The sequence below is a fragment of the Scyliorhinus canicula genome, chromosome 18 (assembly GCF_902713615.1).
Source record: "Scyliorhinus canicula chromosome 18, sScyCan1.1, whole genome shotgun sequence".
NCBI classification, from domain to species: Eukaryota; Metazoa; Chordata; class Chondrichthyes; order Carcharhiniformes; family Scyliorhinidae; genus Scyliorhinus; species Scyliorhinus canicula.
In genome coordinates this window covers 59234170-59261708 of record NC_052163.1, presented here as the reverse complement: position 1 = coordinate 59261708, position 27539 = coordinate 59234170, and the positions used below count along the sequence as shown (strand labels likewise).

The 27539-nt window shown below is 51.0% G+C and overlaps 1 protein-coding gene across 2 annotated transcripts in view; it reads left to right on the top strand.

Annotated features, from left to right (window-relative positions):
* The window catches only part of dhrs7cb (dehydrogenase/reductase (SDR family) member 7Cb), an 85190-nt gene that overhangs the window by 6180 nt on the left and 51471 nt on the right, over window positions 1-27539 (top strand). The window lies entirely within an intron of this gene.

Genomic DNA, 27539 nt, shown 5'->3' with positions numbered 1-27539 from the left:
AATGGGTTATGGGTATACGGGTTACGTGGGTTTAAGTAGGGTGATCATTGTTCGGCACAACATCGAGGGCCGAAGGGCCTGTTCTGTGCTGTACTGTTCTATGTTCTATGTTCTATTTGACATTGAATCACATAAAGAGAGATTAACAGGTGATCGAAAGATTGGTCAAAGAGGTAGGTTTTAAGGTAGATCTTATATAAGGAGAAAGGTTAGATAGATGGAAGTACAGAAAGGTTTGGAAAATAATTTCAGAGCTAGGGGCCAAGACAGCTGAGGGCACCGTCTCCAATTATGGAATAATTCAAATTAGAGAAGTGCAAGAGGCCAGAATTAGAGGAGCTTAGACATGCTGTAGAGCAGTGCATCTCAAACTATCTGATGTGGTGTACTGGCAGTTTTTTTTTTCAATGTGCCAGGGACCGGTGAGCGAAACAAGCCAATCCAGGATTACTGTCTCTTTCTTTTCTGGAAACACTCCAAGTACCGGCAGACGATGGCTCGTGTACTGGCACCGGTACACGTACCACACTTTGAGAAGCACTGCTGTAGAGCATCAGAAGGATAGAAAGGTAGGGAGGAGTGTGGTAGTCACCACTGATGTATATATTGTATATAGAGGATGTCGGTGTAGGTATTTTGTGGTAAGGCCCTGTACTACAGGTACTTGGGAGTTCCCTGCCTGATGGCTCCGCCCAGTAGGTGGAGTATACATATGTGTGCTCCCAGTACAGCAGCCACTTCGCCAGCTGCTGCAGGAGGCCACACATCTTAGTGTAATAAAGCCTCGATTGCATCCAGCTCTCGTCTTTGTGTAATTGATCGTGCATCAATTTATTACACTAAGTTTTCAGAAGATAGACCTCCGCATCAAGCCGGATCGCCTGCAGCTGGATCCGCAGTCAGACAATGCCAAAAAGGACTTTCAACATTGGCTAGCCTGTTTCGAAACATTCATCAGGTCTGCGCCTGACGAAATTCCAGAAGCTCAGAAAATTCAGATCCTCTACAGGCGGCTGAGTTCCAACGTTTTTCCACTTATCCAGGACGTGCCGACCTACGCAGAAGCCATGGCGCTACTGAAGGAAAACTACGCTCAGCGGACTAACACGGTCTACGCCAGTCACATCCTTTCCACTCGTCGTCAGCTTCCTGGTGAGTCAGTGCAAGATTTCTGGCGTGCCCTGATTCCCCCAGTTAGAGGCTGTGACTGTCAGGCCGACACGGCCATGGAACACTCGCATTTGCTCATGAGAGATGCTTTTGTCACAGGGATAGGGTCCGATTACATCCGACAGCGTCTCTCAGAAGGGGCCACGCTGGACCTCGCGGAGACAAAAAAGCTAGCGCTCTTGCTTACGGTTGCTTCGCGCAACATCCAGGCCTGCACCCCTGGCCACGCGGCCCACCCCCCCCTGCACATCATGGACTCCGCAGACGGCCGCCCCATCGTGGACCTCACCAGCAACCCCCCCCCAGCCAACCCCAAGCCTGTGCCGCGCGGCAGCCAACCAACCCCAGGGGTCCAAAATGTTACTTCTTACCTGGCTGGCAGGATATTCACTCTCCTCACTGACCAACGGTCGGTAGCCTTCATGTTCAACAACACACAGATCAAAAAGATCTGTAAGATCAAAAATGATAAAATATTGAGGTGGAGGATCGAGCTCTCCACCTACAACTACGAGATTTTGTATCGCCCCGGTAAGCTCAACGAGCCCCCTGATGCCCTATCCCGAGGTACATGTGCCAGCGCACAAGTGGACCGACTCCGGACTCTGCACGACAACCTCTGTCACCCAGGGGTCACACTTTTTTACCATTTCATCAAGGCTCGCAATCTGCCCTACTCCATTGAGGAAGTCAGGGCTATCACCAGAGACTGCCAGGTCTGCGCGGAGTGCAAACTGCACTTCTACTGGCCAGACCGTGCGCACCTGGTGAAGGCTTCCCGCCCCTTTGAACGCCTCAGCGTGGACTTCAAAGGGCCCCTCCCCTCCATCGACCGTAACATGTACTTCCTCAGTGTGGTCGATGAGTATTCCAGATTCCCCTTCGCCAACCCATGCCCCGACATGACGTCTGCCACAGTCATCAAAGCCCTCAACACCAGCGACAGGGGATCCTCATTCATGAGCGATGTGCTGCGTCAGTTCCTGCTCTACAGGGGCATTTTCTCGAGCAGGACGACTAGCTATAATCCCTGGCGAAATGGACAGGTGGAGAGGGAGAATGGGACGATCTGGAGGGCCGTCCAGCTGGCTCTATGGTCCAGAAATCTCCCGGCCTCCCGCTGGCAGGAGGCCCTTCCTGACGCACTTCACTCCATTCGGTTGCTCCTGTGCACCGCAACTAATGAAACACCCCATGAACGTCTCTTTACCTTCCCTAGGAAGTCCACCTCCGGGGTGTTGCTCCCAACTTGGCTTGCAGCTCCAGGACCCGTACTCCTCCATAAACACGTATGACTCCACAAGGCGGACCCGTTGGTTGAGAGGGTACAGCTACTTCACGCCAGCCCACAGTACGCTTACGTAGCATACCCCGACGGCCACCAAGATACTGTCTCCCTCAGGGACCTGGCACCAGCTGGTTCCCAACACACCCCCCACCTCCGACTCGGTGCCACCCTCCCCTCCCCCGGTGCACCCCACCGCAGCCCCCGCTCCGGGACAATCCGTCAATCCGTCCTCCCCTTGCCCACACCCGAGGATGAAAAGGATTTCAACACACTCCCGGGGTTACTGAAGACCAAACCGACACCGGAATCACCGCCAGCACTGCGGTGCTCCCGATGGAAGATCAAGGCTCTGGACCGACTGAATCTGTAACATGACCTGGACTTTTAAAACACCATCCCGCTGTACATAATTTTCCTCTCCTCCCCGCTGGACTCAATTTTTTTTTGCTCTCTGTACTTTGAAAAGTCGACCTGTATATGGTTCTCCACCACCCCCGCTGGACTCAATCTTAACAGGGGGTGAATGTGGTAGTCACCACTGATGTATATATTGTATATAGAGGATGTCGGTGTTTTGTGGTAAGGCCCTGTACTACAGGTACGGGGATAATTCCCTGCCTGCCGGTCCCGCCCAGTAGGTGGAGTATAAATATGTGTGCTCCCAGTACAGCAGCCACTTCGCCAGCTGCTGTAGGAGGCCACACATCTTAGTGTAATAAAGCCTCGATTACATCCAACTCTCGTCTTTGTGTAATTGATCGTGCATCAAGGAGCGAAGACATGGAACGATGAGGTGCTATACTCCTAACATAGTCTGGGGCATCTTCATCTGTTGGTTCACTTCTATGTACCTTGGTTTTATGCTTTTCCCCTAATTGACTCTCTTTTAAAATCTTGATATTTGTTAGGTTTCCCCTGTTGCTTCGCCCAAGTGACTACTACTGCTTTGGAACCTTGAACAGTGAGAGCTAGCGGGTTATTCACTATGATCACCCAGTTCTGTCATCGTTCAATATCCATAATAATAATCTTTATTATTGTCACAGGTAGGCTTACATTAACACTGCAATGAAGTTACTGTGAAAAGCCCCCAGTCGTCACACTCCGGCACCCGTTTGGGTACACTGAGGGAAAATTCAGAATGTCCAACTCACTGAAAAGCATGTCTTTTGGGACTTGTGGCAAGAAACCAGAGCGCCCGGAGGAAACCCACGCAGGCATGGGGAGAACGTGCAGACTCCGCACAGACAGTGACTCAAGCCGGGAATCGAACCCGGGCCCTGGCGCTATGAAGCAACAGTGCTACCGTGCTGCCCTTCTATTTCTAGCAGCAGTTCCCAAACAAATCTCCTCAAATCAGGAGTACTGAAATAATTCCTAACTTATTGAGAACATCGAACAATATATATATTGGGAATCCAGATAACAACATTAATGAGTGCCTTACTTACAAGGCAACCGAGACAACTTTCTATTTATCTCTGGGCCTCCATTTATGGTCTGCCTGTGTCAGTTTAGCTCAGTTGGTAAAGTTCAAGCTATGATGGTTGAGATATTGGCTGGAGTTCTCATGCCGTTCGCTGACTGCGGAATTCCCTGGTTCCACTGGCAGCATGGCCCCCGTCTGCAGGTTTCCTGGCCGCCTGGTGTGGTTTCAATGGGAAATTCCATTGACAGTGGTGGGAGCAGAGAATTCCGCTACTGGTAAATGGCATGCTGCCGCCCGCTGCCGGGAAACACACGCTGGGAGGCCGGAGAATCCCACCGATTAGCATTCTGTTATAATTGACACAGGAATGCGACCTAACATCAACCCTTTATTCCCAAGTATATCTCTGACATTTCTCTGTCCCTCTCCACAATCTTCACCCCATAGCCAATGTTTGCCGGTCCACACTGGCTTTCTTCTATTTACCCAGCAACCACCAACACCTAGCCTTTAAAAAAAAAAATGACACGTGACTTACATATAAATCTCATTTCACAGTCACCCTACAATAAGCGAACATGAGCATTTTTAGGAAAGGAAAAGGCTCAGCTCTAATATTTCAATATTAAATGGTTTGCCAACACTTACCCTTTTAGTGTTGCGCATGAAGGAATGACATTAGGATGAAATACTGGGTGGTGGCTGAGCCTGTAGAACTGTACATAGGAAGATGGGGATAAAGGAACAAAGGGAGATGAATAGGCCATGTAGCCTATTGAGCCCATTGTTCCACCATTCACTTAGATAATAGCTAGTCTGTGACCTAACTCTGCATGCCCGACTTTTCCCCATATCCCTACAATACTTTAATTAACAAAAATCTATCAACTTCAGATTTAAAATTTCAATCAACTTCAGATTTTAAATTTACAATTGATCTAGCATCAATGGCTATTTGCGGAAGAAAGTTCCAAACTTCTCCTATCTTTTGTGCAGAGACTTTTTCCCTAACTTCACTCCTGAAAGATCTGGTTTTAAATTTTTGACTATGTGCCCCTTAGTCCTAGACTCTCTAACCAATGAAATGAAATGAAAATTGCTTGTTGTCACAAGTAGGCTTCAAATGAAGTTACTGTGAAAAGCCCCCGAGTCGCCACATTCCGGCGCCTGTTCAGGGAGGCTGGTACAGGAATTGAACCGTGCTGCTGGCCTGTCTTGGTCTGCTTTCAAAGCCAGCGATTTAGCCCTGTGCTAAACAGCCCCTGTTCGATAGTTCTAAATATTTCTATTCACTTTTCTGTTGCCCTTAATGTCCTGGAAACTTTGTCAAATCGGACCTTAGCTATCTAAATTCCAGGGAATACAACCCTAGTTTGTGTAATTTCTCCTCTTAATTTAACACTTGGAGTCCAGGTATCATTCTCTTCACAATGTTAAACTTCCACCAGCAATGTTGCCTCTCTGTGTCGATAGCAAATTTGGATTTGTGACCCACTATTCTATCATCTAAATCATTAATAAATATGGTAAGTAGTTGAGGTCCCAATACACACTTTTGTGGGACAACCGCTAATCACATTCTGCAATTAGACCACCTGCTCATTATCCCTCCTCTGTTTCCTGCCACTCAGCCAATTTTCTAACTGGGTCAATAATCTGCCTTCAATATTATAAGCTTCAACTTTAGCTAACAGCCTCTCATGAGGAACTTTAAGAAAATGCCTTCTGGTAGTCCATATAGGTAGTCTACAGTAGAGGCTGTTTAGCACAGGGCTGGGGCTGTTTAGCACAGGGCAGGCCAGCAGCGCGGTTCGATTCCCCGTACCTGCCTCCCCGAACAGGCGCCGGAATGTGGCGACTAGGGGCTTTTCACAGTAACTTCATTTGAAGCCTACTCGTGACAATAAGCGATTTTCATTTCATTTCATGTAAATAATGGCTGTAGGCATCCTCTGTCCACATTCTTCATCACACCTTCAAAAAAATTTAATCAGGTTTTTCAGGCATGTTGGCTCTCTCTGATCAGCTGAAAATCGTCAAGGTGCTTAGTCATCCTATACTTACTTATAGATTTCAGTGATTTCCTGACAATAGATGTCAAGCTAACTGGAATATTATTCACTGGTTTTCCTTCCTCAGATTTCTTAAATTGTGAAGTGGAGGCACCTTTTACGAATCCGGAGGAAAGGGGCTGGATTCTCCCCTACCCGGCGGGGCGGGGGGTCCTGGCGGGATGGAGTGGCGTGAACCACTCCGGCGTCGGGCCGCCCCAGAGGGGTGGATTTATCACCTTGAGGGGCAAGGCCCGCGCCGGAATGGTTCCTGTCCCGCCGGCTAGCGTGGAAGGCCTTTGGCGCCACACCAGCCGGGGCCGAAGGGACTTCGCCGGCCGGCGGAAGTCCGCGCATGCGCGGGAGCATCAGCGGCTGCTGACGTCATCCCCACGCATGCGCAGGGGAGGGGGGTCACTTCCGCGTCAGCCATCGCGGAGGCTATGGCCGACACGGAAGGAAAAGAGTGCCCCCACGGCACAGGCCCGCCCGCGGATCGGTGGGCCCTGATCGCGGGCCAGGCCACCATGGGGGCAACCCCCGGGGCCAGATCGCCCCCGCGCTCCCCCAGGACCCCACCCGCGCCGCCAGTCCCGCCATTCACGCCGGCAGGACCGGCATTACAGCAGCGGGACTTTGGCCCATCGCTGGCTGGAGAATCGCTGGGGGGGCCCGCCGACTGGCGCGGCGCGATTCCCGCCCCCGCCGAATCTCCGGTGCCGGAGACTTCGGGAGATGGTGGGGGCGGGATTCACGCTGGCCCCTGGCGATTCTCCGACCTGGCGGGGGGTCGGAGAATCCAGCCCCAGGTTCCTGAATTGAGAGTACCTTGGAAGATTATAATTAGGACATTGTAAATGTCCTAATTCCTTTAAAATCCTGGGATAGAAACTAGCTGGCCCTGTAGATTGGTCATTGGTATTTTCTTGTTCATGACTGTTATGTTGCTTATGTTAATTTTGGTACACCTTTGTGCCTTATATTACCATCCCAGGTCAGACCCCAACATTGGTGCGGCACTGGGCAAAACCCCAATAGTTTATTTTTAATTTTGTTATTTTTAGTTTTGTGAGTCTGAGGAACGGACATCTTGCTCCTGGAGTGATTACACTAAGAAACAGGGGTATGGTATATTAAAACAAATGATATTACTAATAGAGTATTAAAATTTTTAGCATCACACTAGAAAATAATTTACAATTACCCCTTAAACAATGATACTCAACACAATGAAGACAATCGGCGGAATTTTCCCTGCAGGAAACCAAGTGCTGATGCTGGGACTTAATTGGTGGTGTTCTATGACAGCAAAATTGGCGACGTTTCCAGATCAATCCACTGACCGTTAAAGGGCTAGCACCGGCGCCACGTGGAACATGACTGATTTCAATGAAAAGCGGTGTCTGATTCGCTGGATTCAGGATTGGCGCTCGATAAGCTGACAAGCTGCACTCCACTCCCCACACACACCATCCCAGCCAACAAGATGGCAGCAAGGAGAGCAGCAGTGCCGTTCACCGACACCGAGCTGGAGACCCTACTAGACGCAGTGGAGGAGAGGCGGGCTACCCTGTACCCTGGGGTGGGGAGGTGGTTGCCACCTGCCTCCATGCACCGGGCCTGGGTGCAGGTGGGGGAGGTCATGAGCGCTGTGGGCAACACCGCTAGGACCGGCCAGCAGTGCCACGAGAAACTGCATGTCCTCCTCAGGGTGGCCAGAGTGAGTAGGCAGCACTGTGCCCCCGGAACTAACCCCTGCCCCACACACCCCTTACCCGCTTCTCCCTACCTGAACCCCTAACATCCACCACCTGCCAGCACCCATACCTGTCTCCATGGCCAGCTGCCCTAGCCATGAAGGCCATCAGCCACCCATGCCTTGTGCTGCAGAAGTCGGACTGTCTAACACAGTGCGGTTTCTGTCTCTTCTCACCCCACCCCCCTCCACCCCCCAGGAGAAGGCGGTGCTCAACTGCAGCAGAGCAGTGGGCCCTGGATCTGACTGGTGGGCCCGGGGAGAGGGCAGTCGCTGAGGTGGAGGTCAACATCAGGCGAGCAATTGAGTCTCCGCTGTGTTGCGGTTCTCCATTGCATATGTGTCACCACCCCCACCATTACCCCTCCCCACATACCTGTCCCCCCAGCTCTCCACCACCCCCACTCTGCCCTCTCCCCCACACACTGCGCCTCCACCACCTCCCCAATCCACTGTCCAATCATGTGCCTTGCCTTGTGTCTTGTAGGGTCACCTGGCGATGACACGGGCCCTTCTGGTGTCCCCCGACACTGCCCCAGCCCCAACCCTGGGAGGAGAGCAGTGAGGAGGAGGGGGTTGACATGGACATGAACGGGAGCCCTCGACCCGCAGCCGGGGACACCCCAGAGCACCAGTTATGGGATGACGCTGACTTTCTGTCACAGCTGTCTCCAACACCCGCCACCATCCTAGAAACACTAGCCTTGGTTGGGCACCTCAGAGAAGAGGCCCCTGGGGCACTATCTGGTGCGCATGTCTGGTTGGCGCCTTTGGCAATGCTGCTGTCACCATTGCCCTTAAGCTGGACTCCCTACAGGATTCCTCCTCCATCCTAGCCCATTCCACTCCCTTTCCTTCCACACCATCGCCTCACCTTCTCCACATTTGGTGCCCAATAGTAATGTAGCAGGTCCGGCAAAGCCAATCTCCCTGCTGCTTATGCCTTTGCAACAGGGTCCTCTTAACCCTTGGCACCTTCCCTGCCCATACAAAGTCCGAAATAATTGTGTCCAGTTTCCGAAAGAAGGCCTTTGGTATAAAGATCGGGAGTGTCTGGAAAATGAACAGGAACCTCGGCAGAATGTTTATCTTCACCACTTGCACCCTCCCCGCCAAAGTCAAGTGCAGCGTGTCCCACCTCTTGAGATCCTCCCTAGCCTCCTCCACCAGTTTCTTAAATTCCATTTGTGAAGAGTCGCCCATCAGAGTGGCAAGGAATTACGAGGGGACGGAGGGAGCATCAGGTGTTGCTCTATGCTGACGACCTGAATCCCCAGGTATCTGAACCTGTCTCTAACCACCTTAAATTGCATCCCCGGTAGATTGGCTTGCCAACCCAACTCATTCACTGGGAACATTTCGCTTTTCCCTACATTTAACTTATACCCCGAGAACTCCCCAAATTTCCCCAACAGGCGGGTCTAGCGGGTCCAAAACATACAACAGTAGGTCGTCAGCATAGAGCAACATCTGATGCTTCCTCCATCCCCTCTTAATTCCTTGCCACTCTGCCGACCCACTAAGAGCCATTCCCAGAGGCTCTATAGCCAGCACAAGGAGCTGTGGCAACAGCAGGCACCCCTGCCTTGTTCCCTTGTGTAATTCAAAATTCAATGAACCCATGTCATTGGTCCGCACAGTCGCCCTCGGTGCCACATATAACAGACGCACCCATGCCACAAACTTCGGTCCAAACTTTCCCAGTACTTCAAACAGGTACCGCCATTCCACCCGGTGGAATGCCTTCTCCTCATCGATGGACACCACTCCCTCCGGTACCTGAGCTCCTGATGGGGTCATAGTCACATTTAACAGCTTCCTTATTTTGCTCGAAAGCTGCCTGGTCTTTAAGAAGCCTGTTTGGTCCTCCACAACCACCCCCACAACACAACCTTCCATCCTTCCCGCCACCAACTTAGCCAGCACTTTCACATCTGTATTTAACAGTGATATGGGCCAATAGAACCCACATTCCAACGTTTCCTTCCCCTTTTTTGGTATTAATGTGATTGTTGCCTGCGTTATCATCTCCGGCAGCTCCCCCTTGTCCAGTGCCTCATTAAACGCCCCCAACAGATGTGGTGCCAGGTCTGCCCCTCCACCCCAACCAACTCCTTATAAAATTATGCCAAATAACTATCGGGCCCCGGAGCCTTCCCCGACTTCATAGCCCTTATACTGTCCAACACCTCCCTCAGCCCCAGGGGCTCCTCTAGCGTCTGCCTCTTTTCCTCCAGCTGTGGAAACTCCAGTTCATCTAAGAACCGTCCCATGTCCCCCTCTTTAACACCCCCCTCTGCTCTGTATAACTCCTGATAATAATCCCTAAATGCCTCATTTATCTTCACCGGCTCCAACACCACATCCCCTGCCCCAGTCCGTATCTTCAATATTGTCTGCCTCCGTAGCTGATGCACTAATATTCAACTCACCTTCTCCCCATATTCGTACTGCACCCCTCTTGCCATACGCATCTGTCCTACCGCCCTCCCCATTGTCAGCCTATCTAATTGCCCCTGTAATTTTTTCCTCCTCGCCAATCCCTCTGTGGTGGGCACCCTCGAGTATTCCCTACAACTCCACTATCTTGTTCATTAGCCGTTCATATTCCTCTTTCCTTTTACTATCCGCATGAGCCTTGAACGAGATAATCTCCTCTCGGACCACCACTTTTAGCGCTTCCCAAAAGGTGGCTGCCAACCCCTCCCCGTTTTGGTTCAATTCTACATAATCTTTAATCACAGCCCACACTTTGTCACAAAACCCTCCATCTGCCAACAACACCGAATCAAACCTCCACCCTGGCTTCTGCTCCTGCCCTGATTTAAGCTGAATCTCAAGCCAATGGCTCTCATGGTCTGAGATTACAATCCCCACGTTCTCTGCCCCCTCCACCCCAACCAAAACCTCCTGGCTCACCACAGAAAAGTCAATTTTGGAGTATACCCTGTGAACATGTGAATAAAAGGAATACTCCCTTCCCCCTGGGTTCTGCCACAGGTCCACCATACCCACCTTTTCCATAAACCCACTCAGCTCCTTTGCCATTTGTATCCTACCCATCGGCCTGGGGCTCGACCTATCCACCCTTGGCGCTAGGACACAGTTAAAGTCTCCTCCCATAATCACCTGGTGCTTGGCCAAGTCCGGGATTGCTGCCAGCAACCCCCTCATAAAACCTACATCATCCCAATTCAGTGCATACACATTCTACCTCAGAGACCTGTGTGCTCTGTCCACTTCCGAGACCTTATCCAGCACCCCCTCCACCACAGCCCCGAGAACATCCTCGAAACGTACCTCATGGCACTTCCACCTTCCACTGCTTCAGGCAGGCCCACTATTCGCAGATTCTGCCTTCTCGATCTATTTTACTGCTCTTTCACAATTGCTCTCAACGTCTTGCAAAGGTCTCCTAACCGGACCACCTCCGCCTCCAATGCCACCACCCGACTGCTGTGATCCAACATCGCCCTCTCAATCTCTCGGATCTGCGATCCCTGCGCCTCCAAACATTTCTCCACCCTCTCCATCGAGCCCTTCAGGGGTGCCACAGCCCCTTTGATGGCCTTCGAGCAGTTCTGCTGCATCTCCTTCCTCTGCTGGCGGAACTCTTCCTTGATGAAGGCCATCAACTGTTCCATCTGGGGCTTTCCAACTTGCACATGCCCTTCCCGCTCAGCCATCTTTCCACTGGCTGATGCGTCACAGGTCCCTTCCAACTCCTTGGCCAGGTCTTTCACCTTCTTCTGCCGGGTTTGGTAACCAGTGGACATACCACTCCCAGGGGGAACTTCTCCACCGACCTTCAATTATACTTTTCTGTCAAAGTTACACCCAATGTTGGGTAAAAAGTGCTCTTTTCTATGCCTTCAAACAGGAGCTGCCCTGTGTGCTACTCACACCATGGCCACCGCTGGAAGTCGAACTTTGATATTGTTTCCAAGTTTCTTTTTATATTCTATTTTTGTTGCTCTTACAATCTGCTTTGTCACTCTTTGCTGTTCTTTGTATTTTTCCCATTCACCAGTATATGTGGTACATTTTGCATTTTAGAAACACAGAAATATAGGCCAGAATCGGCCATGAATGTGCTGGAGTATCGCTGACATCACCTTCTGAATGTGCTGACTGTTCCCTATCGTCTCCATCAGCTCTGGGAATATCTCTTCCATTGGCTCAGCATCAGGCTGGGACCCAGCTGGGTCCTGGGACCCAGCAGACCTCCGTCTGCTGTCTTGCATGGTGGTTCCTGTCTCCACCTGATGTGCATCAGCAGCTGTGTGGTGCTCACCAGATTGTGCCCCAGAAGCCTGACCACTAACACTTCCCACCGAGGTGCGCGTATCTGCGCTGTACGAGGATGGCAATGACAGCTGTAATGCCTTGATTGTGCCTTCCTTGGAACTCCCCTCTGAGCTGTTCTCCTGGGAATCAGGAGAGGGTGCCGCCTGGGATGGGCTGGCACCGTCGGCTGGAGGATCTGTGGGAGCATGGACATGTGGTCAGCGGGAGAGATAGGTCAGTCAGTAAGGCAATAACAACTCACGATTGACAGACCCTCCGGGCGGAGCCCGGTGGTTCCTCACCTCTGCGGCATCTGCCAGCCTCCACATTGGTGACCGCCCTGTCTTTGGCACCCCAATCATCTCCAGGCCCGATCCTCGAAGGAGGTGAGGATTCTTAAGTCCGGCACCAAATGCCAGTCTTGGCCCTCTCCCGGCGATTGTGGGACAGGTTTTCCTGAGGAGAGATTGAGAGGGCGTGGTTTATGGTGGTGAGAAGGGTGTGTGTGAAGGAATGGTCTTGAGGGGGGTTGAAGGGAGAGTGGGGTGGAGGGAGGGAAGGGAGAGGGGGTGGAGGGAGGGTTGAGGTTGCATGGAGAGTTGGTGGGGTGGATGCCCGCATGGGGGCAGAAAGGTCTCGGTGGATGGGGGGGACATTGGTGTTGACTCACTCGTGCTGCCCAGTGTAGGTCGTTGACCTTTTTCTGGCACTGGAGGCTAGTCCCCCTGGTCAACTCCTAGCGCTCACAGCTGCCGCCACCTCATTCCAGGTAGCACTGACTGCCCTGTGACTGACCGTCCGGGACACTCGGGGGACCAGGACATCCCTCCTGGCCTCCACTACGCCTAGAAGCTTCCCCAGATCTGCATTCCCGAATCTTGGGGCTAGTCTCCTGGGCGCCATTGTTGTGAGCTGGCTGGGGTCGGTGAGTGTGGTGCCGGGGAATTGGCTGGCGATCCTTCATGTGCAATGATAAGCCCATGGGGCCTCGTTCAGTGGACCAATTGATGTTCAATAGCATTGCCGGCCTCGCTGGTCCGAGCGCCGGGAAGCCCGCGGCAGTTCCTGCTCGCTACCACATTCAAAATCTTTCTGGAGAATCATGCCCTCAGTGTTGATGCTGGGGCAGGGTTCATGGACTTCCATGACAGCAAGACTGGTGCCGCACTTGGACCAATTCAGTGACTGTTAAGGGGCTAGCACTGGCGTCATGTGGAACACAATCGATTCCAATGTGAAACAGTGCCGGATTCGCTATTGACACTCAGGAGGCTGACAAGCTGCAGCCACATATCCACACTTCACTCCCCACACACACCATCCCAGCCAACAAAATGGCACTGGTCCTGTTGATGGGTTGGCTGGGGCCAGAGGGCTCCTCGGGGTATGGCCTGGGAGGGACACCCATACGACCCGTGGCCCTACGTTAACAGTGGCCGGCCAGCGGCTTGCGCTGTTGCATGGCTGCTTTGCAGGCCGTGGGAATGGTGTTCCATGCCAGTCCACCCCGACCCCACAGCCCACCTCCTGGCCACTCCCCCGGCCCCGCAGGAGCCCCTGGCCAGCGGCACGACTGTCAGCAAACTATGCCGATGTTGGATACCTTCTGGTGGTGGTGATACAAAAGGGTGAGCATGTTCAAGCCATAAGCTCTGCTTCACTCGCACAGACACAACATTTATCAAAACCTAAGAGGGCGGCACGGTGGCACATTGGTTAGCACTGCTGCCTCACAGTGCCATGGACCTGGGTTCAATTCCGGCCTTGGATCAATGTCTGTGTGGAGTTTGTAGGTTCTCCCCATATCTGCATGGGTTTCCTCCGGGTGCTCCAGTTTCTTCCCACAATCCAAAGATGTGCAGGTTAGGAGAATTGGCCATGCAAAATTGTCCCTTAGTGTCCAGGGATATGCAGGTTAGGTTATGGGGTTACGGGGTAGGGGAGAATGGGCATGGGTAGAGTGCTCATTTGAAGGGTTTGTGCAGACTTGATGGGCCGAATGCACTCCTGCACTGTAGGGGTTCTATGGCTCTAAAGGTTTTGTCAGTCTAAACTTAACCTTTAGATTGTTGTGCCAACAATTTCATCTCATTGCAGTTTCCCTCTTTAGCACAAGATTGGGGGAAGGGCTATTAAACCATCTGTCTGTTTGGGGAGATGAAATAAATCCTCAGGCAATATGTGATGCCAAGAATGAATGAGCTGGACATCAGATACTTTGCTGTTCATTGAGTCCTTGTGTCTAAATTGGCTGCTGTGTTTGCCTGGAACACAACAGTGGCTAGATTATCAAACCCTGTTGAATAGTGTCAGAGGATGGGTATGCTTGCATAAATCTGTATATTGTTCCTCAAAATAAGAGAGTTCAAAAGTATTTATTTTTGAAGTCAATAGAGTAATAAGCACAGTGATAACTATTCTTCACAATAAATAAACAGTTAAGTGTACGTTTATGGTAATACGTGGTGAGCTCACTGGAGGTGCTGACATGGATTTGTTGGGCCGAATAGCCTCCTTCTGTGCCAGAATGGTTCAATTTACATGTAATTCCCATGTAATTCTGATATCTCTTTTAAACTGTTGCTTTTTCATCCCAGCTATGAGAATCCACATCTATCTCAGTCAATTAATTGTTCTTCCTTATCAGTAATGCTGCTTTTACAGGAATCACTCCCAACTTTGCTCTGGCTTTCTCTTGACCTTGGATAGATTACTGAACAAAGGCTCCTCCTAAAGATGACAATATAACTTATCTTGTGTTGAAGTGGCCTTGTCCTGGGAGGACAGCTGAGAGGTGTCAGACAAAGGAAGCACATAACAGAATTTTGACCAGCTAGCCTCAGTTTGGTAACTTCAAAGCCCACTGAATCTCTATTGCCAAAACTGTCTCAGCCAGGGATGCAATTTACGGCCAGAGGACCTACATCAAATAGTGCATTTTTCATGACACAACAAAACAGAGCTTAGTTACCGAGTCTTGTGGTGAATGGAAGATTTTAGGAATATTGCGTTCTAAATATTGAACCAATTCATGGGTTAAAAGCCTGGGATTCTAGTGCATTTGACTACAGTCATCATGTTTTTACAAAGGATTCTGTTTTGTCAAGGCCTGGGAGCTTCTCGGAGCCAGAAGGTGACATTGACGAAAAGAATATGGGCCTGGATTCTCCGATTTGGAGACTATGGACGGGATTCTCCGACCCCCCGCTGGGTCAGAGAATCGCCGGCGGGGCACTGCCAACGGCCCCCGACCAGAGCGGCGTGATCCCCGCCCCCGCCCAAAAAACGGCGCCGGAGAATTTGGCAGCCGCCGTCAGAGTGGCGGGGCAGGATTCACGCCCATTTTCGGCCAGTCCCGCCAGTGTGGATTAGACCAGGTCCGTACCGGTGGGACCTGGCTCTGAGGGCGGCCTGTGGGGTCCCCGGGGGGGCGAGGGGGATCCGGCCCTGGGGGGGCCCCACGATCGGGGCCCATCGATCTGCAGGCGGGCCTGTGCCGTGGGGGCACTCTTTCCCTCCGCGCCGGCCTGTGCAAAGCTCTGCCATGGCCGAGAAGAAACCCCCTGCGCATGCGCAGGAATCACGGCAGTGGTTCTGGGAACATGCTGGCGCTCCTACGCATGCACCAACCCGCGCCGGCTGGCAGAGGCCCTTCGGCGCCGATTGGCGCGGCACCAACTACTACAGCACCGACCTAGCCCTCGAAGGTGCGGAGGACTCCGCACCTTCCAGGCTGCCTGACGCCAGAGTGGTTCACGCCACTTCTTGACACTGGTACGGCCCGCCCGAAAACAGATAATCCCGGCCTATGTCCCCATGCCGGCGTGGAAGCAGCAGAGTTTTATGCCAGGAAATCTGGCACAAAACGGCCACCGATTCCCTGATTTGTTGGGACTAGCAGGGAGGCAGTCTAGAGCACCCGGCTCTAGCTGCCGACAGGGCCTGGAGAATTGCCTGTTCTGTGGCCGCACATCTGCACGCCACCGGCCTAAAGCGGCCGTGCCGTGCTTCATAGCGGATGACGCTCGTGGACCCGGCCTGCGAAATAGTGCCCCCCCTCACGGCCGTCTCGCGTGCCCTGGACCACCCTGGACCGCCCCATCACAGTACTCCCAGCCCCGAATATGTCCACCCCTGCTTTCCCCCGGCTGTGGTGGCGCTGGACTGAGTCCACAGCCGCCATGCCACTCAATGGGGTGAGACCATGAGAGATCCATGCCGTCGGGAACTTGGCTGGTCGGGTATGGAGCATTGTGGGGCGGGCCTCAGCCACCGTACGGAGGTCGTGGATACAGCGTGCGGCATTCAGGGGGCGGAGCATTGCAAAAGCTGCACCGCCCCCAATTTCGATGTCATGAGGGAATCTCCGCCCCGTTGCCGAACATGATTTCAATAAAGAACAAAGAACAAAGAAAAGTACAGCACAGGAACAGGTCCTTCAGCCCTCCATGCCCGTGCCAACCATGCTGCCCGTCTAAACTAAAATCTTTGACACTTCCTGGGTCTGTATCCCTCTATTCCCATCCTATTCATGTATTTGTCAAGATGCCCCTTAAACCTCACTATCGTCCCTGCTTCCACCACCTCCTCCGGCAGCGAGTTCCAGGCAACCACTACCCTCTGTGTAAAAAAACTTGCCTCGTACATCTCCTCTAAACCTTGCCCCTCGCACCTTAAACCTATGCCCCCAAGTAATTGACCCCTCTACCCTGGGGAAAAGCCTCTGACTATCCACTCTGTCTATGCCCCTCATAATTTTGTAGACCTCTATCAGGTCGCCCCTCAACCTCCGTCGTTCCAGTGAGAACAATACGAGTTTATTCAACTGCTCCTCACAGCTAATGCCCTCCATACCAGGCAACATCCTGGTAAATCTCTTCTGCACCCTCTCTAAAGCCTCCACATCCTTCTGGTAGTGTGGCGACCAGAATTGAACACTATACTCCAAGTGTGGCCTTCCTAAGGTTCTATACAGCTGCAACATGACTTGCCAATTCTTATACTCAGTGCCCCGGTCAATGAAGGCAAGCATGCCATATGCCTTCTTGACTACCTTCTGCACCTGTGTTGCCCCCTTCAGTGACCTGTGGACCTGTACACCTAGATCTCTCTGATTTTCAATACTCTTAAGGCTCACCGGCCTGTAGTTCCCTGGATTATCCTTGCTACCCTTCTTAAACAAAGGATCAATATTGGCTATTCTCCAGTCATCCGGGACATCACCTGAAGACAGTGTGGATCCAAAGATTTCCGTCAAGGCCTCAGCAATTTCCTCTCTAGCCTCCTTCAGTATTCTGCGGTAGATCCCATCCGGCCCTGGGGACTTATCTACCTTAATATTTTTCAAGATGCCCAACACCTCATCTTTCTGGATCTCAATGTGATCCAGGCTATCTACACACCCTTCCCCGGACTCAATATCCACCAATTCCTTGATGCAATGATGCAAAGTAGTCATTTAGTACCTGGACCATTTCCTCTGGCTCCACACATAGATTCCCTTGCCTATCCTTCAGTGGGCCAACCCTTTCCTTGGCTATCCTCTTGCTTTTTATGTACATGTAAAAAGCATTGGGATTTTCCTTAACCCACCCCCATGCCATACTAGTTTAAACCCTCCCGTGTGACACTAGCAAACTGCGCGGCCAGGATATTTATGCCTCTCCAGTTTAGATGCAACCAGTCCTTCTTATACAGGTCACACCTGCCCCGGAAGAGCTCCCAGTGGTCCAGATAATGGAAACCCTCCCTCCTACGCCAGCTGTTTAGCCACGTGTTTAGCTGCTCTATCTTCCTATTTCTAGCCTCACTGGCACGTGGCACAGGGAGTAATCCTGAGATTACAACCCTAGAGGTCCTGTCTTTTAACTTTCTGCCTAGCTCCCTGAACTCCTGCTGCAGGACCTCTACGTCGGGATTGGAGAATCCAGCCCATGGTTTTTCAGTCTGGGCTAATGCACTGTGGTTTGACTGGGGAAAGTCGCTGGGGAGTTAATGCACTGTCAGTCTGCAGATTTAATTTGCTTCTTAGGGAGATGATGTCATTGCTGGGTGGAGCCAAGGAATGCAGAGAGTCAGTCCTAGAGAAGGCTTTGAAGAGCAAAGTGGTGAAGTCTGATCTGTCTGACACTGAGTCCACAATTTTCTCAGACTAGAATAATTATAAAAGAGTAATAATATTTAAAGCAGAGCAGTCTTGTCTGGGACAATGAAGGAGCTGAAACACAGCAGATAAACCAACATTTTTGAAGATATTCAGCCTGAATGGTTTCTAACATGAGCCAAATCTGTTTTATAAAGCAAGTATTACTCTATGTCCTGCTGATTTAATAATAATAATCTCATAATTTTTATTAGTGTCACAAGTAGGCTTATGTTAGCACTGCAATGAAGTTACTGTGAAAATCACTGTGAATATCCCCTAGTCGTCACACCCCGGCACCTGTTCGGGTACACTAAGAGAGAATGCAGTATGTCCAAATCACCTAACAGCACGTCTTTCGGGACTTGTGGGATAAAACCAGAGAAACCAGATGAAACCCACGCAGACATAGGGAGAGTGTGCAGACTCCGTACAGACAATGATTCAAGCCGGGTCCCTGGTGCTATGAAGCAACAGTGCTAACCACTGTGCTACTCTGCCACCCATTTTAAGATAGATTGAAAGTTATATGCTTCTTTTCTTGTTGTTTAATGGGAAATAAAGTAGTAGTTATTCGGGTAATTGTAAGCTGTTCTTTTCGGTTGTAAAGTTAAAAAGCTTAATAGTGTATTCATAATAAAGTTTTTTGTTTTAAAAAATAGCAAATCCCAATTTCTTCATGCAATCACTCCTGGGGTGAATCATTCTTTCTGCACAGTCTTACAAATCAACTAAAATATTGGAGTTTCGGTCCAGTATCCTAACCACTGTTGGAGTCTGGTCTGGGATCACAATAGTCTATTTAAAAAGAGTCTGCAGAAAACTCTCTTTATGATTAACTCAGAAGGTTAGTTCATTTTTCATTTAAAAACCTCAACACACACACACATATACAGTAAGTGGGATGCAAAAGAGGGAGTTTTTACAACTTTTGATAAAGACAGTAAAAGAATCAGAGAAATATTTTGTTCAAATTATTTCCAGAGTTCAGGAAGTCAAAGTTCAGAGACAACAGCATGAACATCCTTGAATGTGAATGAGGATGCAGCATAATGAGATTTCTGTCCATAAATTGCTTGGCCATCGATGGTTGGATGCTTTTAAAATACAACAGGCTTCAAGGAGTTGAGAGATGGTGGGCGACTGCTTGATCAGCTGGGAGACCACTGTTGTTGCTTTTCAGTTTGTGGGGTAATCAACAAACTCCTCTGTGAGGCTTGAAATGTAATACCAAAACTGCCCAAGAGGTTAGAAGCATCGGGCTATGTGATGTGGCTCATTAATTTGTTAATTGCAGTTTCACAAGTAGTTTCTGTCCCTCTGGCTGAAACCCATCATTTCCCTTAGGAGTGCTGGCCGCAGCAAAGAGGCTCCCGCAGGTCCATAAAAGCGCGGCTTTTTTCGGGGGTTTTCCCGGCGGCATTTAAAAAAAATTTAAAGTCCCGTGAAATCGGCCCTGCCTCCCATCAGTTCCACGGAGCTGAAGAGAAAAAAAAAGAGGAGAGACTGGTCCCGGTGTGCTGCATGTGGAAGTGTGGGGATCGCAAAAAGAAACAGCTTAAAAGTCGGAACACAGAGAGGATAAGACAAAAAAACCCATTTATTTTATTCCACTCTTTTTCTCGCCTGAAAATTTAAAAAACGTTTTTAAAAAAAAACTTTAAAAAAAACCTTTAAGAAAAAAAAAATCCTTTTTATTTTAAACAAAAATCGTTTTTAAAAGGAAAAAACCCTTGGGGTTTTTTTCTTTGGGGGAAAAAAATAATAATTTCTTTGCCGCACCAAAACCCAGTAAAAAGAAAGGCACATAACAGAAATATGCCTGAAAATAATAATAAATCGGGGGTCGGCGAAAAAGGAGCAGCCGTGAAGGCGAAGGAAAAAGGCAGGAGCTGCGTCCGCACAGGCAGACGGCCACACGGGGCGAGGCGGAGGTTCAGGTGAACCAGGAAGCGGAAAAGCTGGCGAGCTGAACAGCGGAGCAGGAATAGGATGCAGCGACCATCCCCCCCCCCCCCCCGCCCCCTCAACCCCCCGCACAGGGGGAGGAATGGAGAAGCGTGCTGAAAACTGAAATAAACGCCATAAAGGACGAGATAAAAACCGATAAACGCCATGAGGGAGGCACTCAGAACGGAGCTCCACACAATGATGAAGGAGACAACGGATAAAATGCAGCGAACCATCGATGGCCTGGAAAGGGAGGTGGAGGCACAGGAGAAAACGATTCAGGAGTTGGAGAGGGCCGCCTTGGACCAGAGCGACAGGATGGTAACTCAGAAAACCGAGGTGAAAAGGCTGGTAACGACCCAGGGGAGCCTGAGAGGGAAAGTGGAGGACCAGGAAAATAGGTCCAGATGGCAGAATGTTAAAATAGTGGGTCGGCCAGAGGGGATGGAGGGCAGAGACACAATAGGCTACGCCACCCAAATGCGGGGCAAGCTAGTGGGAAGGGAGAAATTTCCAAACCCTCCAGAAATCGGCAGAGCGCACAGGTCGCTGCGACCCAGGCCCAAAGCCGGGCAGCAGCCCAGAGTGATTATCGTGAAGCTTCACCGGTTCCAAGACAGGGAAAAAATCCTAAAGTTGGCCCGGCAGATGAAATCGAGCACGTGGGAAGGGATGATCATAAGGGTGTACCAGGACATTGGGGCGGACCTGGCGAAAAGAAGGGCTGAATTCAACAGGGCCAAATCAGCACTCTACAAAAGTAATGTGAAATGTGGGGTGTTATTCCCGGCCAAACTCTTGGTAACATTTGAGGGGAAGGAGCTGTTTTTTAACACCCCAACGGCAGCTGAGGAGTTCGTTAGAGCGAACAAACTGGGGGAGGGACAGCCGCAACGGCCATCATGAAAGCGACGAGGATGGAAAAGAAAGGAAGAATCGGAATAAAGAGCGGAGGGCAGACCGCAAACCGAGACAATAAGATCACAAACTGTACACATGTGTTTGGTGTACTGTGCGGGACTGTGCTGACTTGTTCCCAGGCTCGTTGCATCTCTCAATGCAATGGGTGGGGGGGGGGGGGGGGGCGCGAAGCAAGGTAAATGAGGATGAGAAAGGTGGACAGGAGGGCAAGACAAGAGCTAGCAAAAGGAAGGTAAAACAGGACAAGCGCAAGGCAAGTACTGGGAAAGGGGGCACCATGCTAGCGAGGAGGGCCAACAGGGGAGGGCAGGAAGAAAGGAGGGCTGTGCCGCGCCTCTCAGGGGAGAGGGAGCGCCTGGTACAAAGAGCGGGGGGGGGGAAACAGGGCAGAAGGGGGAAGAACACAGGGGGGGGCAGAGGGACAGGGACTATGGGGGGGAAGGAGTCGGGGGAGAGTGCAGAACAAAAGAGAAGCAAAGAGACGGGTGAGGTAGATAAGCAGCACGAACACAGGCCTTGGTGGGCATGGAGCAAGATGGCGCCACAAACAACCACTCGGGAGGGCTGCAGGGCAGAGGGAGACCCTGGAGTGCAGGGGCACAGCCACGTGCCGTACTTATAGCTGGCGGCCATGTTGGGTGCCCCTGGACAAAGCAAAACCCTGGAGCCCTGGGGCCCGACCTCATGGTGAGAGCTGCGACCGTGGCCATTTTGGACAGCCCTCGAACAAAGGTAAACCCCGGAGTGCAGGGGCGCATCCACCAGGTAAGTATGGGTGATCCCGCAGGACAGGGGGGGTCGAAAACCCCCCACCAGGATTGTTACCTGGAATGTAAGGGGACTCAACGGCCCAGTGAAAAGATCAAGAATCTTCACCCACCTAATAAGCCTAAAAGCCGACATAATCTACCTACAAGAGATGCACCTGAGGGAGCAGGACTGACTGCTGGTAAGTAAGGATTGGGTGGGACAGACATATCACTCATGCTTCGGACGAGGGCTAGGGGGTAGCAATATTAATTATCAAGAGGACAAGGTTTACGGAAACCAAGACAGTTACGGACCCAGGAGGATGGTAGGTGATGGTCAGCAGTGTCCTGGAAGGGGCACCGGTCATGACTGGTAAATGTGTCTGCTCCGAACTGGGACGACACAGAATCCCCGACCTTGACACACACCGACTGATCATGGGGGGGGCGACTTCAACTATGTACAGGACCCACTGAGCGACCGATCAAACACCAGAGCAGGGAAAAAGACTGGCATGGTTAACAAACTAGGAGCATTTATGGAGCAGATGGGGGCGGTGGGCCCCTGTAGAGATCTACCAAGCGGATCTAGTGGCACTTGCGAACACTAAAGCTCAGTAGAAATTTGAGTTAACACTTCTTGGGTGCAAATAAGAATTGTTGTATTGACTCTAGTTAATTACAATTGAGAATGACTTAAATCATATTCTCTAATAAGTCCAGTTAGCAAAAGGACTCAAAGAGAAGCAATTTGTAGACAATATAACTTTCAAATAATACAGAAATCATTTTCTTGCTTACGGCAAAACTGCTTGCATTTACTTCAAGTGTTAGAGTTAGAAAGTGAAAGTATGAGAGATAGAGACAGCGAATAGCTTAGAACAAAGAATATAGAATGATCCGGATAAAAATGGCTGTACAATCTATCACGGTTATACTAAATCATATCTGTCTTTAGCCACCTATGTAATCCTAATTGGTTTGGTTTAGAATCAAATAAGTTTGATTTGACGGTTAGCTGTCTGTCTTTAATGTGCAACATTAACTTGAAATGTTTCAGAAATTAATTATTTTATGTGTTCTGGAATGTGATTTGGTGCCGTTATCGCAAGCGGCTTGAACTGGATTCTTGCTGACTTGACTGTTAGGACAATGGCTCCTTTAGGTTACTGTACCATTGCTATGCTGTTGTCATGGAGCTGCCCTGTCCTTGTACTGCTTAGGGTAATTTTATCCTGCAAATGTATTTGTTAGCTGAATAAGAATGCTGTTTCAATCTATAATGAATTATGCCGTTTCTGTGTTATATTGAAGCTATGTTTTGAAATGAATTATGCTGAATATGTGTTTTGAAATGACATGAGGTTATGAGTGAGTTTTAAAATGGATATTTAACAGACTAGAGGCTTAATGCTAAATAGCTATCTTCACCTATGACCAGGTGTGTTAGAAAATAGCTGGCTTCTACAGCCCATGGAGGTTCCTGCACCCGGGAGAGAAGGAATTTTCATACTTCCCACAAGTACACACGGTATACACCCGTATCGACGTCTTTGCAGTGGGGAAATCTGTCCTTCCAGGGATCACGGGAACGGAGTACTCCGCGATCGTTATCTCCGACCACTCTCCACACTATATGGATGTGAGGTTGGAGACAGGCCGGGCCCAGCGCCCCCCGAGGAGGCTGGACACGGACCTCCTGGCCGATAAGGCCTTCTATCAAAAAACATCGCGGGCAATAGGTGACTATGTTAGTAACAACCAACACGGGGAGGTCTCACCCTCCACGTTCTGGGAGGCACTGATGGCCGTGATTAGAGGAGAGATCATAGCCTACAAGGCAAGCAGAGATAGGGAAGTGAGGGTGGCCAGGCAACAACTGGTGGACTCCATCCTGGAAGTTGATAGAAAGTACTCCAAGACCACGACCGTAGAGTTGCTGGCGGAGAGGAAAAAGCTGCAAATGGACTTTAACCTGCTATCCACTAGGAAAGCAGTGTACCAACTCCGCCAGACACGGGGGACCTTCGACAAACACGGAGACAAGGCTGGCTGCCTATTGGCTCACCAGCTGAGAAAGCAGGAGCCACAAGGGAAATAGTGCAGGTAAAGGATAGCAGAGGCAGATTGGTAACAGAACCAAAGGAGGTCAATCGGGCATTTGAGACCTTCTACCAGGGATTGTACTCCTCCGAGCCCCCCAACGGGGGCACAGGGATGAAACAGTTCCTAGACGGACTGGAACTACCAGTTGTGGGGGAAGACAGATGGGGGGAGCTGGAAGCACCAATAGACCTGGGAGAAATCATGGAGAGCATCAGCTCCATGCAGGCGGGGAAGGTACCGGGACCTGACGGGTTCCCGGCGGACTTCTACAAAACGTTTGCACCAGTCCTGGCCCCATACCTAAGAGACGTGTTCGCGGACTCACTGGCAAGGGGCACCCTGCCGCCCCCCACACGCTAGCGCAGGCCACAGGTTCACTGATACACAAAAAAGATAAAGACCTGACGAAATGCGGATCATCCAGACCCATTTCACAGCTGAACGTGGATGCGAAAATACTTGTAAAGGTCCTGGCCAAAAGGCTGTAGGGCTGTGTACCAGAGGTGGTTGCAGAGGACCAAACGGGCTTTGTCAAGGGTAGGCATCTCATAGCGAACATCAAGCGGCTGCTGAACGTAATAATGACCCCCTCCGGGGAGAGAATACCAGAGGTGATCATCTCCCTGGACGCAGAAAAAGCCTTCGACAGAGTCGAATGGAAACACCTCCTCGAAGTACTGGAAGGGTTTGGGCTCAGAGCGGGGTTCAACGCCTGGGTGAGGCTCCTGTACAACGCTCCCAAAGCGAGTGTCCAAACTAACACCACCAGCTCTGAATACTTCCAGCTGCAGAGAGGAACATGACAGGGCTGCCTCCTGTCCCCACTCTTGTTCGCGCTAGCGATCGAACCCCTGGCGATAGCCCTGCGGGACGCGAAAAGCTGGAAGCGAATCCGGAGAGGAGACAGAGAGCACAGAGTCTCACTCTATGCAGATGACCTGCTCCTCCTATGTCTCAAAGCCACAGGAGGGACTGACGGCAATACTGCAAATACTGAAAGAGTTTGGAACCTTCACGGGGTACAAATTTAACCTGGGCAAAAGCGAGGCATTCCCAGTGAACCCAAACGGGGGGGGGGGGGGGGGGGGGGGGGGGCGGGTCAGAGAGCTGGAGGGGCTCCCTTTCAAAACAGCCCAGAACAGATTTCATTACCTGGGGATCCAGATAGCCAGAGACTGGACACAGATCCACAAGTGGAACCTGACCAGCATGGTGGAGGAAGTAAGAAGAGACCTTCAAAGGTGGGGCTCACTCCTACTCTCCCTGGCGGGAAGAGTGCAGACGATCAAGATGAACGTACTGCCAAGGTTCCTCTTCCTGTTTAGATCCATTCAGATCTTCATCTCTAAGGCCTTTTTCCAAAACATAGACAGTCTCGTCATAGCGTTTGTGTGGGGGGGGGGGTAAGAACCCGAGAATTCCCAAACAGACACTGCAAAGAAGGAAAATCAAAGGCGGCTTGGCCTTATCAAACCTACAATACTACCGCTGGGCAGCAACAGCAGAAAGAGTGAGGTGATGGGTACAAGAACCCATAACAGGCTGGGTACAAATGGAGGAGGCATCCTGTAAAGGAACGACCCTCGAGGCACTGGCCACAGCAGCACTCCTATCCCCCTCAACAAGGTACACAACAAGCCCAGTGGGAGTGGCCACGCTGAGAACGTGGACCCAGCTGTGGCAACACTTTGGGATAACCAAAATGTCCCCCATGGCCCCCATCTGCGGCAATTACAGATTCCCCCCAGCCATGCTGGATACCACCTACAAAAGATGGAGGGGGGAAAGTCGGGGACTTCTACATAGGGCACAGACTGGCGTCACTAGATGAACTGACGAGGATGATGAGGCTCGCAAAAGGACAGGAAATGAGACACCTCCAAATAAAACACTTCCTCTGCAAAGAGGCAGTAGGGTACCCGGATCCCCAGAAACCACACTACTAGAGGACCTGATAGGCACAAGCAACGAGAAGGGGGGGCTATGTGGGAAAATATACGGACTGCTACTGGACAGAGCCCAGACTCCACTGGAGGAAACCAGACAGAAATGGGAGGATGAATGGGGGGATGTGGTGGGGAGAGGGGTCCGACCCCGGGGGGGGGGCCTCAGCTGTGGCCTGGCCCACGATCGGGGCCTATCGATCGGCGGGCCGGCCTCTCGGGCTGGGTGCCTCTTTTGTTCCGCGCCGGCCCCTGTAGCCCTACCTCATGTTGAGTCGGGTCCGGCGCGGGAAAGGGAGCATTCAAGGCAATTGCGCCGGTCCCACTGCGTATGCATGCGTAGGCGCCGGCCCCACTCCGCATGCGCAGGCCCGCGGCGCCCATCTGACGCCGGGGATCAGCAGCTGGAGCGGCGTGGGTCGCTCCAGTGCCGTGCTGGCCCCCTGTAGGGGTCAGAATCGCAGCTCCTGAGGCCATGTTGACACCGTCGAGGAACACGACGGCGGCTATGACGGCGTCAACACTTAGCCTCAGGATCGGAGAATCCCGCCCAATGAGTTTCGATGTTGCTGTAGGAAAAGCAAAATGCTGCGGATGCTAGAAATCTGAAAACCCCCCAGAAAATGTTGGGAAAGCTCAGGTCTGGCAGCATCCAAGAAGAGAGAAACAGAGTTAACGTTTTGAGTCTGCATGACTGTTCTTCAGCTCTGAAGAAGTCACAGATTCACAGAAAAATGCAGTGCAGAAAAGGCCCTTCAGCCCATCAAGTCTGCACCGCCGCATGAAAAGCACCTGATCTGCCAATCCTAATTCCATTTGCCAGCACTTGGCCCATAGCTTTGAATGTCAAGACGTGTCAAGTGCTCATCCAGGTACTTTGTAAAGGATGTGAGGCAATGCGCCTCTGCCATCTTCCCAGACAAGGTGTTCCAGGCCGTCACCACCTTCTGGTAAAACGGTTTTTCCTCAATTCCCCCCTGAAGCCCCCGCCCTCACCTTGAATTTGTGTCCTCTCGTAACTGACCCTTCAACTAAGGGGAACAGCTGTTCCCTAACCACCCTGCCCGCACCTCTTATAATCTTGTACACCTCAAGAAGGTCACCCCTCAGTCATCTCTGCTCCAGCGAAAATAACCCAAGCCTATTCAACCTTTCTTTATAACTTAAATGTTCCATCCCAGGCAACATGCTGGTGAATCGCCTCTGCACCCGCTCCAGTGCAATCACATCCTTCCTATAATGTGCTGACCAGAACTGCACACAGTACTCCAGCTGTGGCCTCACCAATGTTCTATATAACTCCAAGATGACTTCCTTGCTTTTGTAAACTAGGCCACGCTTGAAAAAGGCAAGTGTCCCATATGCCTTTTTCACAACCCTATTAACCTGCCATTCTGCCTTCAGAGATCTATTTACAAACACACCAAGGCCCATGTAAACCACATCAACTGCACTAACCTCATTTACACACTTAGTCACGTGCTCAAAAAATTCAATCAAATTTGTTAGACATGACCTCCTTCTGCAAAAGCCATGCTATTCCTGATCCAACCTAACCTCTCCAAGTGGAGATAGATTCTCTCCTTCAGAAATTGCTCTATTAGTTTTCCTACCACTGACGTGAGACTCATTGGCCTGTATTTCCCTCGCTTATCCCTGCAACCTTTCTTAAATAGTGGGACCATATTCACGGTTCTCCAGTCCTCTTGCACCTCTCCCATGGCCAGAGAGGAATTAAAAATTTGGT